Source organism: Paramisgurnus dabryanus, chromosome 22 (assembly GCF_030506205.2).
Source record: "Paramisgurnus dabryanus chromosome 22, PD_genome_1.1, whole genome shotgun sequence".
Classification (NCBI taxonomy): domain Eukaryota; kingdom Metazoa; phylum Chordata; class Actinopteri; order Cypriniformes; family Cobitidae; genus Paramisgurnus; species Paramisgurnus dabryanus.
In genome coordinates this window covers 32,452,852-32,466,767 of record NC_133358.1, presented here as the reverse complement: position 1 = coordinate 32,466,767, position 13,916 = coordinate 32,452,852, and positions in this window count along the sequence as shown.

Genomic DNA, 13,916 nt, shown 5'->3' with positions numbered 1-13,916 from the left:
AGACTTAGTTTCTTGGGTTGTTTTGCTTATCAAGAAAAAGCATCTTGATTTAAGAATTTTTTGATATTTTTACTGAAAACGAGATAAAAATACTAAGATTTTTTTTTCTTGAAAATCATTTTTTGCAGTGTAAGGTTATATGTGTTATAATATTATGTTTCTATGCTTCATATAATATAACAGCTAACAATCCTACATTTAAATCAGTGGATCTCAAGCACTGTCCACAACAATATTTACATATATTTATATATCACAATTTATGCACTATAAAATATAGAGCTCGTCACAACTAAAAATATGTCTAGCCTTTTTGTATGAAAAATATTTTAATTTTAAGATGTTTTCTTTTAGATTAAGACTTTTGAGATTATTTTAAGAGCAACTTTTCATCACGAAACCATGACAACACTATAATCTTACTTATTTAGGTCACAAACAATGCACGCCCTACTGAAAAAAACAACTAAAACCCAGTCTCCCAGATTGGTATTAGCTGGTTTTGGTCACTTTTCTGGTGTAGTTAGACTTAGCTGGTTAGATGGAAGACCAGCTGACCCACCAGCTTTGCCAGGCTGGTCCTTATGAAAATTAACCATGGTTTTACTACAGTTAAAACCAAAAAAACATGGTTATTGTAGAAAAACCACAACATAACCATGAGATTGACAACCTTGGTTATCAAAAACATTGATAAAGCATGGTTAGTGTAGTAAAACTATGGTTGTGCTGATGATTGAAAACACTTTTACCACAAAAAATTAAATGGTTAATTTTCGTAAAGGGGAAGGATCATTTTAAACCAGCTACTGCCACCTTAAACCAGCTTATGTTGGTCTTAGCTGGATTCTTCAGTTGATTTAGTTTAATATTAAGTGTTAAAGGGATAGTTCGGCCAAAAACGATATTAAACCCATGATTTACTCACCCCCAAGCTGTCCGAGTTGCATATGTCCATCGTTTTTCAGACAACCACATTTTCGGATATTTTAGAAAATATTTTATATCTTTCAGTTGATTAAATGTAATGTTACGGGGTCCAGCAATAGTCCACGACCTTCAAGTCCAAAAAAAGTGCGTCCATCCTTCACAAATTAAATCCAAACGGCTCCAGGATGATAAACAAAGGTCTTCTGTGGGTAATCCGTGCGGTGTTGTTGTAGAAATATCCATATTTAAAATGTTATTAACGTTATAAACTACCTTCCGGTAGCGCCGCCATCTTGGAGTGATCCGCATTCAGGATGAGAGCTTACGCAGCGTACAGAGTTTCTCTGCTGCTGCTCTGTGCCCCCGCCCTCCGAATTTCTCATACGTCACTAAGAAAAGTGCGTACACTTACGCTAATACTCTCTCCTGAGTCTAAGATGGCGGCGCTACCGGAAGGTAGTTTATAACGTTAATAACATTTTAAATATGGATATTTCTACAACAACACCGCACGGATTACCCACAGAACACCTTTGTTTATCATCCTGGAGCCGTTTGGATTTAATTTGTGAAGGATGGACGCACTTTTTTTGGACTTGAAGGTCGTGGACTATTGCTGGACCCCGTAACATTACATTTAATCAACTGAAAGATATAAAATATTTTCTAAAATATCCGAAAATGTGTTTGTCTGAAAAACGATGGACATATGCAACTCGGACAGCTTGGGGGTGAGTAAATCATGGGTTTAATATCGTTTTTGGCCGAACTATCCCTTTAAAGGTTGAAATATGAATCATAATAATAATGTTGTTTGATTGTGAGTTTGTGTATAAAGTCTGCTGGTGTAAATGTAAAACAGGTCAGCGGTGTCTTGTTGAGGAAACATCATCTTTTACTGCTTTTCTTGCTGCGCACGACAGTTTCGCCCAATTAAATTGATGTATGGAGCTCGTGAGCGCGCACCTGCTGTACATTGTCTGATTTGTGACGCTCGCGCCCGCCGCTGCGGTGTGGACGCGCTCATTAATTCAGCTGAACGCATGAGTCACCGAACGGCAACGCGTTTGACTAAAAGCGTGATGGACGCGTGCGTGAGGTTTAAAAACGCTGAGCGCGCACGTGTGTGTTCCTGCTGGGTTTTACCTGAAACTCATTAGAAACGCGAATGACCCCGCGCGTAATTACGCGAGAATGTTTGATACATTACATGTATATTATCTGTGTGTGTGTGTGTGTGTTTATGCTGAAGTCTTCATTCAGAGGGTCACCTGCTGTCCTCCGGGAGTACAAACTCATCTTGTGCTGGTATCCAGGGACCTCATCAGGACCTGCTGCCATGGTAACCCCCATACACCAAACAGCATCCTCACAGGTCACCAATGTACATGCAGGAACACAGATTCTCTTTAAACGCATCATTATTAACATACTATACTGTATGTCTGTTAACCCTCATAGATTTAAAGAGACAGGTCACACATTTTATATTACTAAAACATGACTTAACCTACGATTGTCCTACTCATATTTCAGAGTTGTGTGACTTTCTGAAGCCATTATTTATTTGACAAAACTCGCTATCGTGTTTTAATGCATTATAATGCTCTCAGAGATTTCAAGATTTTTATTGTCATGTGTACAGGCACAATAAAAAAAATCTTATTTTGCTTTTACCTCCTGAGAACAAGGGTAACAGGGCAGCAAACAAATACAATTACAAAAAAGTAAAGAAATTGCGGTTAAAAAGTCCACTTTAGAATAGAATTAAGATGTAGAATAAAAAGGTAAAAAATAGTGCAAACAATTTACTACCCCTATTAAATGGAGATTTTTTTTAGACATTTTAGTGGCAACACTGTTGTGCAATTATGCAAATAAAGTGACAGCATTTTTAAAGTGATAAGTGGAGAAAGTGACATGTAATCTACTAAAGGTTCCTGAGTGCTTACATTTAACACTGTTAGCAACTTGAGAGTATTTCAAAGTTTTAACATAATATATGTCCAACATATAAGTGTCAATCAATGCTCTCTCATGTTATGGGCCGTGTCAATCACATCATTCTGTTACAAATACAATAAATGGCTGCATGATAATATTTATGCAAAAATTATTGGGTATAATATAATACACATCTGAGCTATACATCAAGATCAATGAACTAATTTACTGTCAAACACACAGACAGATCCAAGTTACACATGCTGATGATGGTAAACACATCTCATATGTGTCTATTAAACATCTTTAATATAATGTATAGGACAGATAATGTGTAAGTTTTTATTTTTGTTAGTGATTCTCAATAGAGACCTGACAGTGAACTTATGTAGTCATGTAAGGGTTAATGTAAAGTTTTCTGTGTGGTTTGTAATAAACACGATGACCTCAGTACACGACGCACTCATGTGGAACTAAACCTGCAGACTCGGGGTTGTAATCTGAGCATTGGAGTCTTATGTGACCTGATGTTATATAACATGTACAGTAATGCCCTTACAGTCGCTCTGTGCTTTATCACTGCAGTCTTCTCACATAGCATTTGTGTCACGTTTGTTAAATGAGTCCTTATTTTATATAGTTTTCCAGTAAATGTATATTTAATATATTTTTTTTCATGCTGATATCATATGTGTGGTTTATTCATGATATAACACACAGCTATCACAGAGCTTCTCTATCAATGTACAGTGTAATTGATGAGTGTTGGGCAGTAGTTACTAGGAACTAGTTACTGTAATAATATTACTTTCCCTGGTAACTATACACTGTACATTTTTTTTCTGTAGTTCTGCAGCTGTTTTCCAGTAACTTACTGTAGATTTAAATGGATGTTATCTACTGGCAACAGTTTGTTCAAAGTTAAAAGAACACTAAACATTAACAAAAAATCCTCATCAACATTTTTCTGTTTTTTCTTCAGATTGTGTTTCCCAGAATGATAAAGTCAACAGTAGATCTGTGTAAGGGGTGTGGCCTCCTGTTTGACTAATGATTGACAGGGTGCAGGACAGAAAGTGAAACTGGTTGGAGATTCTGTTTTAGGCCCAAGTGATGTCATCTGAAAGGCAAATTTATGAAGTACATTCTCAGACGAGTCTCTCACTTCAAGGCTTTTCAGGTCGAGCATGTGTGCAGTTCATCATTTTATAAACTGTACCAAGGTAAAGTCTTTTCTCATGAATATTAATTAGCCAATGTCACAGGATGGTGTAGTAATATCACCTAGTATGAGGATGAGCTTATTCATATTCATGAGTATAGTCTTTATCATATTGTGAAAACAGACTAAACCTATTCATGTTATAGTAACATTAGCCAAAGTTTTGTTCACATATGAGCATGTAATGGTCAACAGGATTTTTACACCAGGTTAAGCGTTTAATTTAAAAAGTGATAAATAGTAATAAAAGTGTATCTTTGTCTTTGTATCATTATTTAAAATGGTCTGCAAGTGTGTGTTTCATATATGTAACACATGAGCTTTCCATTTTTTTTCTTAAATATATTTCAAAATATACAAAAAGGGCTGAAATATATATTGGTTAAAAAATAAATTTTTGTAAACATATTTCAAAATATATTTTAGTACATACTTTTTTTGTATATTTATTTTTTGCAAAATATTTTTTACGTTATATTTGATTTTTTTTTTTTTTTGACAAATGGGTTAATTTAGTCAGTCTGACACATTACTTTATTTATTGAATTATTTTGGGGATTTCCGCCTGGATTTGGCCTACCCAATTTCAAAAGGTTCTCATACCCACAAGCAGAGGTGCACATACAAAAGTTTGGTATCATTTTACAGGAAACCCTTTGAAATTACATAAAACACTGTTAAAAGTGCTCAACATGGTTGTATGTGTGGTCAGTCCTCTAATAAACACAAAAATAAATAGGCGCTTTTTGATGGTTTTTTTCTAAAGTCTGTATTTAAAAGTGTATAACTCTGGCCCTGAGTGGTAACGAAACCTGCAGACAGTTTGTTTGATTCCAGCAATTGTCAGCTTACAGAGGAAAAAGGAATTTTTTCTCTATCATAATAAATGCAAAAGTTATTTTACTCCAACTGAAGGGAGGAATAATACCCTTTTTGTATACAATTTCTGCCTAAAAACATTTGAAGTGCTCCCATAACCACATACAGTGGAATAAATGCAATATCTTTATATCATTTTGCAGAAAAACCTTTGAAGTTACATTAAAAGCTGCTGTTTGTGACAAATATTGTTATTTAAGTTGTTTTTCATATGATGAAACACCACATTTTATTTTTTTATGTTGTAAACACTGTCTTTGATAGTGTATAACTCTGGTTCTGGGTGCTCTAGCAGACTGCAGACAGTTCTGGTTGTTAGCAGCAGCAGACAGTAAACACCCAAAAAAAGAATGAACTCTTTAGCATGTCGCATTCAAAAGATATTCTCATTTTACTGAAGGGTGCGGAAATACATTTTTCATATAAATATTAATTTTTTGTTTTGCACATATAATAAATAGCAAGGGATTATTAATGAACACAACCAAAGAAAATGCTGTGAATGGACTCATTTTTTAGAGTAGGACCTAAAATAAAAGATGGTGTATCATTTGTGGCTATATGTGCTATCTGAGGCAGTTCACACTCAAGTTTCACATATGTTTACAAAAGACCATTTTTTACCTTATTATTCATTCGATGATTGTTGGATATGTGTTGATATTAGAACAAAAATAACGCTGTAGCCTTATTCCTGAGAGTGAGAGCTTTCATTTGATATAAGACTTGCCCATGTTTGTCATTTTTGAAAAATATGAAATATGTAAATATTAAATGATATAATAAAATATTGGGGGGGTGATTAAGTAAGGGATAATGTAGAGGCAGCCGGTAGTTATTGGGAAATAAGCCCCGACAGTGTGATCAGGACCCGACGCGAAGCGGAGGGTCTTGTATCACACTGAAGGGGCTTATTTCCCAATAACTACCGGCTGCCTCTACATTATCCCGCTTATTACACGGCTACTTGCCACATAAGAAAAAAAATGGACATGAATTTGAAACATTTTATTGGCATATTTGTTTTAAATTAACATTTTTATCCTTCCGCGAAACTTTGCACAGATGCATAAAATGATCGTAATACCTTATTAAGATCCTCTGCTTCATACTTGTCTCCATTTTTTCTCTTTTAGCCAGTCTTTGAGAAGTTTTAATGCCCATTCTGTATTTTTTTGTGTGTTGGCTTCGTAGCTGTCATGCTCTATTTTGTCAAGTTCAGTCTCAGTAAGCTCTCTGTGTCTTGTCGTGGTTGTCGAGTGTTTGTCACAAGATGGCGCCAAACAGACAGTAATCTTTATTGATCTTTATTGGCGCGGAGCGATTTTACTCGTGAAAGTAGTCCGGCTATGCGTTATTATTTTGGAGCGGTTATTATTTGAAAAGAACGAACCTGCAAATGTCTCAACTGACCAATCAGAATCAAGCATTCCAGAGAGCCGTGTAATAAGTGTAAATAACTTTCTTACAGTAAAACATATCTCAAAGTGATGCATATCTGCAGAAAGTAGAGACTCCAAGCTTTCAAACAGTATCTCATATGTGTTACAGGGTTACCACCATGAACAGTGTGAAATTTGAAACAGATAACCCAGGTTTTCGTTAACATGGGGTTAAGTGTTAAAGCCCTATGTCACAATACTTTATGTTATATGATATTATAACTATATTATAGTTTAATGAATGTCTTTAACATAAATGCATGCTTTAATGTTTTATTTAAGATAACAAGACATTCTTCAACAGAGGTTGTGACCATATCATTTTGGTGTTACCTCACATGTACTTCATTATACATTATGTGAAACATGTTTGTGGATGAATAATTGAAACGAAAGACGAGGTCAGAAAGAGATTTAATCCTATTGTTTATTTGACTATTGATATACATGAGGATCTAATTGGCAACAACGTTGTTTCAAAAAGTGAGCATTCCTTTACAACACGTCCTCATGACGAGAACTACAGCGGACAATTTATAACAATTTTCATTTTAAAACTAGCAAACAAATAAAGATGTACAAATCTCAACTCTCACTTGGAGAAAAAAATCTCCTACAGCTGCATGCAAGCCCTAATGTGTGTGAATGAATAAAAGAAACCAAATGATTCAAGGGCTGAACTATCTGATGTTTAATTATACCAGATCCTGAGGATTAATGTGTCAGGTCTCAGGAAACTGACCTAGGATCAGTTTGGTACTGGATAATGGATTTTAACCTCTGGAAACCTGATCCCAGATCAGCTGTTAAACACAATGTCATCACACCTCACAGAGAGCACAAATCTCCAACAGGGTGATCGCTGGATTTTTTTCTTACAAAAAAGTCTAAATAAAAAATAGCAGATAAATACAGGAAAATCTACAATTATAAAATACACGCTTCAAGATTACTGAGATTTGTACATTACATACATGTATATATCTATATATGTATAATATATATAAAGCATAGATAAAATATGCCTTTAATTATTATTATAATATCTGACAAATGCTCTTGTATTGCACAAATTATTCTTGTTCTGAAACAAACAGTAGATAGAAAAATGTCCCTGTGCTTCATTGTGGTTGATAAAATCCATACTGCATGAATCATTTTCACAACTTTACCACCAATGCAGAAAATAAAAAGAAAGATAAATGGGTGACAAAAAGACACAAGGTACATTGGATTTATAAATGCGTGAGATTTATGTTTGAAAAAGTTTGATGTCTGTCATAATGAAAATTCTTCTCCATAGGTTTGGTGTGAAGAGTTTGTGCAGTAAATGATTGTGTTTGTGTTTTGTGTGTTTGTGTGCGACTCACATGAAGACCTTCAGAAATCCTCACCTATATACAAGAAGAGATACCTGACATCCACATAGATGTTTGAAAGAAACTTTTATCATGTATTACACAAGACGGCAGTCTTCTCTTTTTAAATTTATGACATGTGATTTCAAGTGTTTTGCATGCATGCATTACTCTGTCATATTCCTTTTAACATTTTAATCATTAATGTAAGGTTATTTTGCAATCAGGCTCTGTTCCAAACTTTAGTGAGCTGCCTATCTAGGGCACAAGTGTGCTCATGATGCAAAAGCAATCCATTCTCATGAAGTGTGTAAAGTTGTGCAATACATACACCAAATTCCAATTTTGCATGCATACATGCCAGTCCATTTTTAAACCATTGTTGCTTGGGTTTGGAGTTAGATTTGAGATTTGCTTAAGGATGTCATTTTATGTAAAAAAAAAAAAAAAAAAAACGAAAATACACAAAATAACGAAAAAACCAATACATAAAACAACACAAAAAAGCACCATATTAAGTGAACAGGAAGGACTGGCATATCAAATGCAAGTAAAATTGGAGTATGTATTGCACGACTTTTTACACTGCGTGCTATTTATACACAAATCATGAGAATGGGCTGTGCAAAAAACATGAAGAGACCTTATCTAAAACTTATCTAAAAATCTCCCTCATCCAACTGAGATCAATTTAAATAAATAAAATGCATAAATGAAACATTTATTGTTAGGGACGTACCGATGTATCGGTATCGGCAAATAAAAGCAATTTTTCCCACTATCGGACATCAGCCGATGATTAAGGCAGATTATATTCTGACAAAGGGGTGGAAAATGCATCAGAACAACATCACACTGCAAAAAATGCCTTTTTTTAGTATTTATGTCTTTTTTCAGTACAAATATCATTTTTTAAAAATAAATAGAAAATAAGTCTAAACCCTAACCCAAACATAAAATTTAAATTAATTTGTACCTAAAACATGCAGCAAAAACATAAAAAAAAAATTTAAACACTTAAATCAAGAAAAATTTTCTTACCCCATCGGAAGATATTTTGGGTTGTTTAAAGCACAAATTCACTTAAATTTTATTTTTTTGTTTAAAAACTAGACTTATTTTCTTAGGTCATTTTACTCATCAAGAAAATACATCTTGATTCAAGAATATTTTGATATTTGTACTGAAAACAAAACAAAAATACTAAGTTAGAAAGTCATTTTTTTGCAGTGCATAAATTGATGCAAGGTGTACACTGCAAAAAATGATTATCATATTATTTTATGCATAAAATGATTAGTATTTTTGTCTTGTTTTCAGTAAAATGATCTAAAAATTCTAAGAATTAAGAAGTTTTTTCTTGATGAGCAAAACGACCAAAGAAAATAAGTCTAGTTTTTTGATTTTATGCATAAAACAAGCAAAAAAAATCACCCAATGGGGTAAGCACATTTTTCATGAATTTAGTGTTTAAGGAAAATTTTCAAGATTTTTTGCTTACCCCCCTTTTTTGCTTATTTTATATCAAATTTAAGTGATTTTATGCATAAAACAAGCAAAAAAAAAATCTGCCAATGGGGTAAACAAATTTTTCTTGAATTTAGTATTTAAGATTTTTTTGCTTATTTTATGCACAAAATCACTTAAATTTGCTATATTTGCTCTAAATACTAGACTTATTTTTTTGGGTCGTTTTGCTCATCAAGAAAAATCATCTTAATTTGAGAATTTTTTGATATTTTTACTGAAGACAAAAATACTAAGAATTTTTTTCTTGAAAATAATTTTTTGCTGTGTACACTGCAAAAATTGACATTCTTACTTAGTATTTTTGTCTTGATTTCAATAAAAAAATCTTATATTATGCTTTTTCTTGATGAGCAAAACGACCCAAGAAAATAAGTCTAGTTTTTAGACAAAAAAAATATATAAGTGAATGTGTGCTTAAAACAGGCAAAAATACCTGTCAATGGGGTGTGAAAAAAATCTTGAAATAAGATTTCTTTTTTTCAAACACTTAATTTAAGCAAAGTTTTCTTGACTAAAACTCAAAATATTTTCTTAGGTCATTTTACTCATCAAGAAAATACATCTTGATTCAAGAATTTTTTGATATTTGTACTGAAAACAAGACAAAAATACTAAGTTAGAAAGTCAATTATTGCAGTGTAAAATGACAACTATCAGTATCTGCAAAGAAATGTTATATTGGTGCGTCTCTATTTATTATAAATATATTCTGTTGTAAAGAATATCATTGCCAGAAGTCCAATATAATTAGAAATGGATTGTTTATTTTTATGAGTATTGTGCTGTTAGGTTAGTGTGAGTTTTTCATGGGAAGTGTATGTTGTGTGATTGTTACATGTTGTCTAATGGATTGTACCTTATGTGGTCAGCTTTAGGTTTTGGAACAGAGCCCTGTGCGTCAGTAATTGTCGACTCCCTCGGCAGTGATCAGAAACTCAGAAGGGGGCCGAGCATCGCCTGTCTGGATGTCAAAGTGAATCTGATCTCAAGAGCGTCTGAACGAATCACATCAGGAAACGTCTCGGTTACGTATGTAACCCTCGTTCCCTGAAGGAGGGAACGGAGACGTCACGTCGTGACCGACGAATTGGGAACTCGCTTAGAGAGACCAATCTGCTTCGAATACTACTAAAACGCCAATGAACTTGGCATTGAGATATTTGCATAATGCTGGCGCCGCCCCGCCAGGTGCGTATATAAGCAGCAGGTGCAAATGAGGAAATTAGCTTCTTTTTCGCTGAGAAAGCCGGAAAGTGTGACCGGCCGTAACAGCAGGTGGCAGCACCTGTGGCGACGGGACGTGACGTCTCCGTTCCCTCCTTCAGGGAACGAGGGTTACATACGTAACCGAGACGTTCCCTTTCAGTCGGTCACTACGACGTCACGTCGTGACCGACGAATTGGGAATCCCTACCAAAACGCCACTAGGGGCTGACCTCTTCCAGTGTCTGCGTAAAGCCCTCCGGTTCCACTTAAGGATAAGGAGAATTAGGTTTTAAGGCAGAAGGCCGGGCACTAGATGTTCCTTTAACCCCACAGTAGTGCCAGCGACTGGGAAGCGCCCTATCTGAGCGGTATAGGGACGCTGCGGAAGCCACCGCCCCGTTAAGGGCTATTGGTGGGCGAAAGTCAACCGTAGTTGAGGTATAATGACAGCCGTGGCTGTGTAAGCAAAGCAGTGCTCTGCTAAGGGAAACGTGGGCTAGTAGGATTAACCCCACGGAAAAATACTCACAATGGAACCCGGTGGGACACAATGTGGAGCCCGAGCCAACACGTAGGTTCGCGAGGATACAGCTAGTGAAAGGCTGACAGCCAATGCTCCGCAACAAAGGCTGCCAAGGCAGCGGAGGAAGAACAATTCAAACCATTACGCATTTTTGTTCTGAAGGCCTTCCATACTGACACAATTTATGAATCATCAGTTGGAGGCTGCAAGCCGACCTGTGAGACTGTTCTCCGTGCTCCCCCTGGTGAGGAAAGAACACGAGAGGATACAGGCTCAATACGAACACTGTAAAATCTAATGAACGTATTAGGTGTCGCCCAACCAGCAGCTCTACAGATGTCTGTTAGCGAGGAACCACGAGCTAGAGCCCAAGATGAGGCAACGCTCCGTGTGGAGTGCGCTCTCAAATTAAAGGGGCAAGGAATACCCTGAAGATTATAAGCCAGGGCGATAGTATCAACTATCCAATGAGACATCCTCTGCTTAGTGACAGCTTTCCCTTTCTGCTGGCCACCATAACAAACAAAGAGCTGGTCTGAGGTCCTGAGGCTTTGCGTGCGATCCACGTAGAGGCGCAGTGCGCGTACGGGGCACAACAAAGCCATGGTTGGGTCTGCGTCCTCCGGGGGCAGCGCTTGCAAGCTCACCACCTGGTCTCTGAAAGGAGTGGTGGGAACTTTGGGCACGTAGCCTGGTCTGGGCCTCAATGTTACACTCGAGGCAGCAGGACCAAACTGAAGGCACGAGTCGTCAACAGAGAATGCATGTAAATCCCCTACTCTCTTCACTGAGGCCAATGCTAGCAGGGTCAGAGCTTTCATTGATAAAAGCTTCAGACTCGCAGACTGCAAAGGCTCGAACGGGGGGGCCTGAAGGGCTTTCAGCACCATGGACAGGTCCCAGGGAGGAATAGAAGGAGGGCGCGAGGGGTTTAGCCTGCGAGCGCCTCTTAGAAATCTAACAACCATATCATGCTGGCCAACTGTTCTGCCGTTAATAAGTGAGTGATGAGCAGAAATAGCGGCGATATCAACTTTAATGGTGGAGGGTGACAGCCTACCGTCTAACCTATGTTGAAGATATAAAAGCACGGTGTTAATAGGGCATTCTCTGGGGTCCTCGCGTTGCGAAGAGCACCAGGTGACGAAAAGGTTCCATTTAAACGCGTAAGCCCGTCTCGTAGACGGAGCTCGTGCCGCGTTGATTGTGTTAGATACAGTTTGTGGTAAATCACCTAAACCTTGCGCGCGCTCAACGACCATACATGGAGATCCCACAGGTCGGGGCGCGGGTGCCATAATGTGCCCCCTCCTTGAGAAAGAAGGTCCTTCCTCAGGGGAATCCGCCAGGGAGGGGCTGTCGCGAGGAGCATTAGCTCTGGAAACCAATTCTTGCTCGTCCAATATGGGGCGATCAGTAAAAGGCTCTCCTCGTCCTGCCTGACCTTGCACAGTGTCTGTGCGATTAAGCTCACTGGGGGGAATGCGTATTTGCGCATCCCCCGAGGCCAGCTGTGTGCCAATGCGTCCACGCCGAGGCTGCCCTCGGTTAGTGAATAAAACAGGCGACAGTGGGTATCGTCCGGCGACGCAAACAGATCTATCTGCGCACGACCGAACTTCTTCCAAATTAGCTGGACCGTCTGGGGGTGGAGTCGCCATTCGCCGGGGCGCGCAGCTCGAGAAAGCGCGTCCGCTGCTGTATTGAGCGAGCCCGGAATGTGAATGGCACGAAGGGACCTCAGATGCTTCTGACTCCAAAGGAGGAGATGACGAGCGAGATGCGACAGGTGACGGGAGCGCAAACCGCCTTGACGGTTGATATACGCAACGGTCGCAGTGTTGTCGGTGCGTACTAGTACATCCTTCCCTCGCAGCTCCGTAGCGAAGCGTACGAGTCCTAGATATACTGCCCACAACTCTCGGCAATTGATATGCCAGTGCAACTGGGGTGCTGTCCACACCCCTGAAGCTGTAAGCTCGTCGTACGTGGCACCCCAGCCCGTGTCGGACGCATCTGTGTGTACAACAGCGTGCTGAGCGATCTGTCTCATGGACACACCGGACCTGAGAAACGCGGGGTCCGACCACGGGGGGAATGTTAGGCGACACGCAGGTGTAATGGTTACACGATGGATGCCGGCGCGCCACGCTCTCCTCGGGACTCGATCGTGAAGCCAACGCTGAAGCGGTCTCATATGGAGCAGTCCGAGCGGTGTCACGGCCGCTGCTGCAGCCATATGCCCCAGGAGCTTCTGAAATTGTTTCAGCGGGACCGCATTCTTCCCTCGGAATGAACCGAGGCAAGTCAGAATTGACTGGACGCGCTCTTCTGTCAAACGCGCCGATAAATCGATCGAGTCCAGTTCCATCCCGAGAAAAGAGATCCTCTGCGTGGGGCAGAGTTTGCTCTTTTCCCAGTTGACCCGAAGACCCAAACGGGCGAGATGCCGAAGCGTTAAATCTCTGTGCTCGCACAGCGTCCGTCGAGAATGCGCTATTATAAGCCAATCGTCGAGGTAAGCCAATATGCGAACGCCGCTCTCTCTGAGGGGTTTTAACGCCGCCTCGACTACTTTTGTGAACACACGGGGAGAGAGGGATAGCCCGAACGGTAAAACTTTGTACTGGTATGCCCGTCCCTCGAACGCAAACCGGAGAAACGGTCTGTGACGAGGGATTATGGACACATGAAAGTACGCGTCTTTCAGGTCTATTGCCGCAAACCAATCTTGGGGGCGAATTGAATTGAATATTTGCTTCGGTGTTATCATCCTGAAGGACCTCTTCTGCAGAGATTTGTTCAGAACGCGCAAATCCAAGATCGGTCGCAACCCACCGCCTTTTTTGGGTACTATAAAATACGGGCTGTAGAAGCCCGAT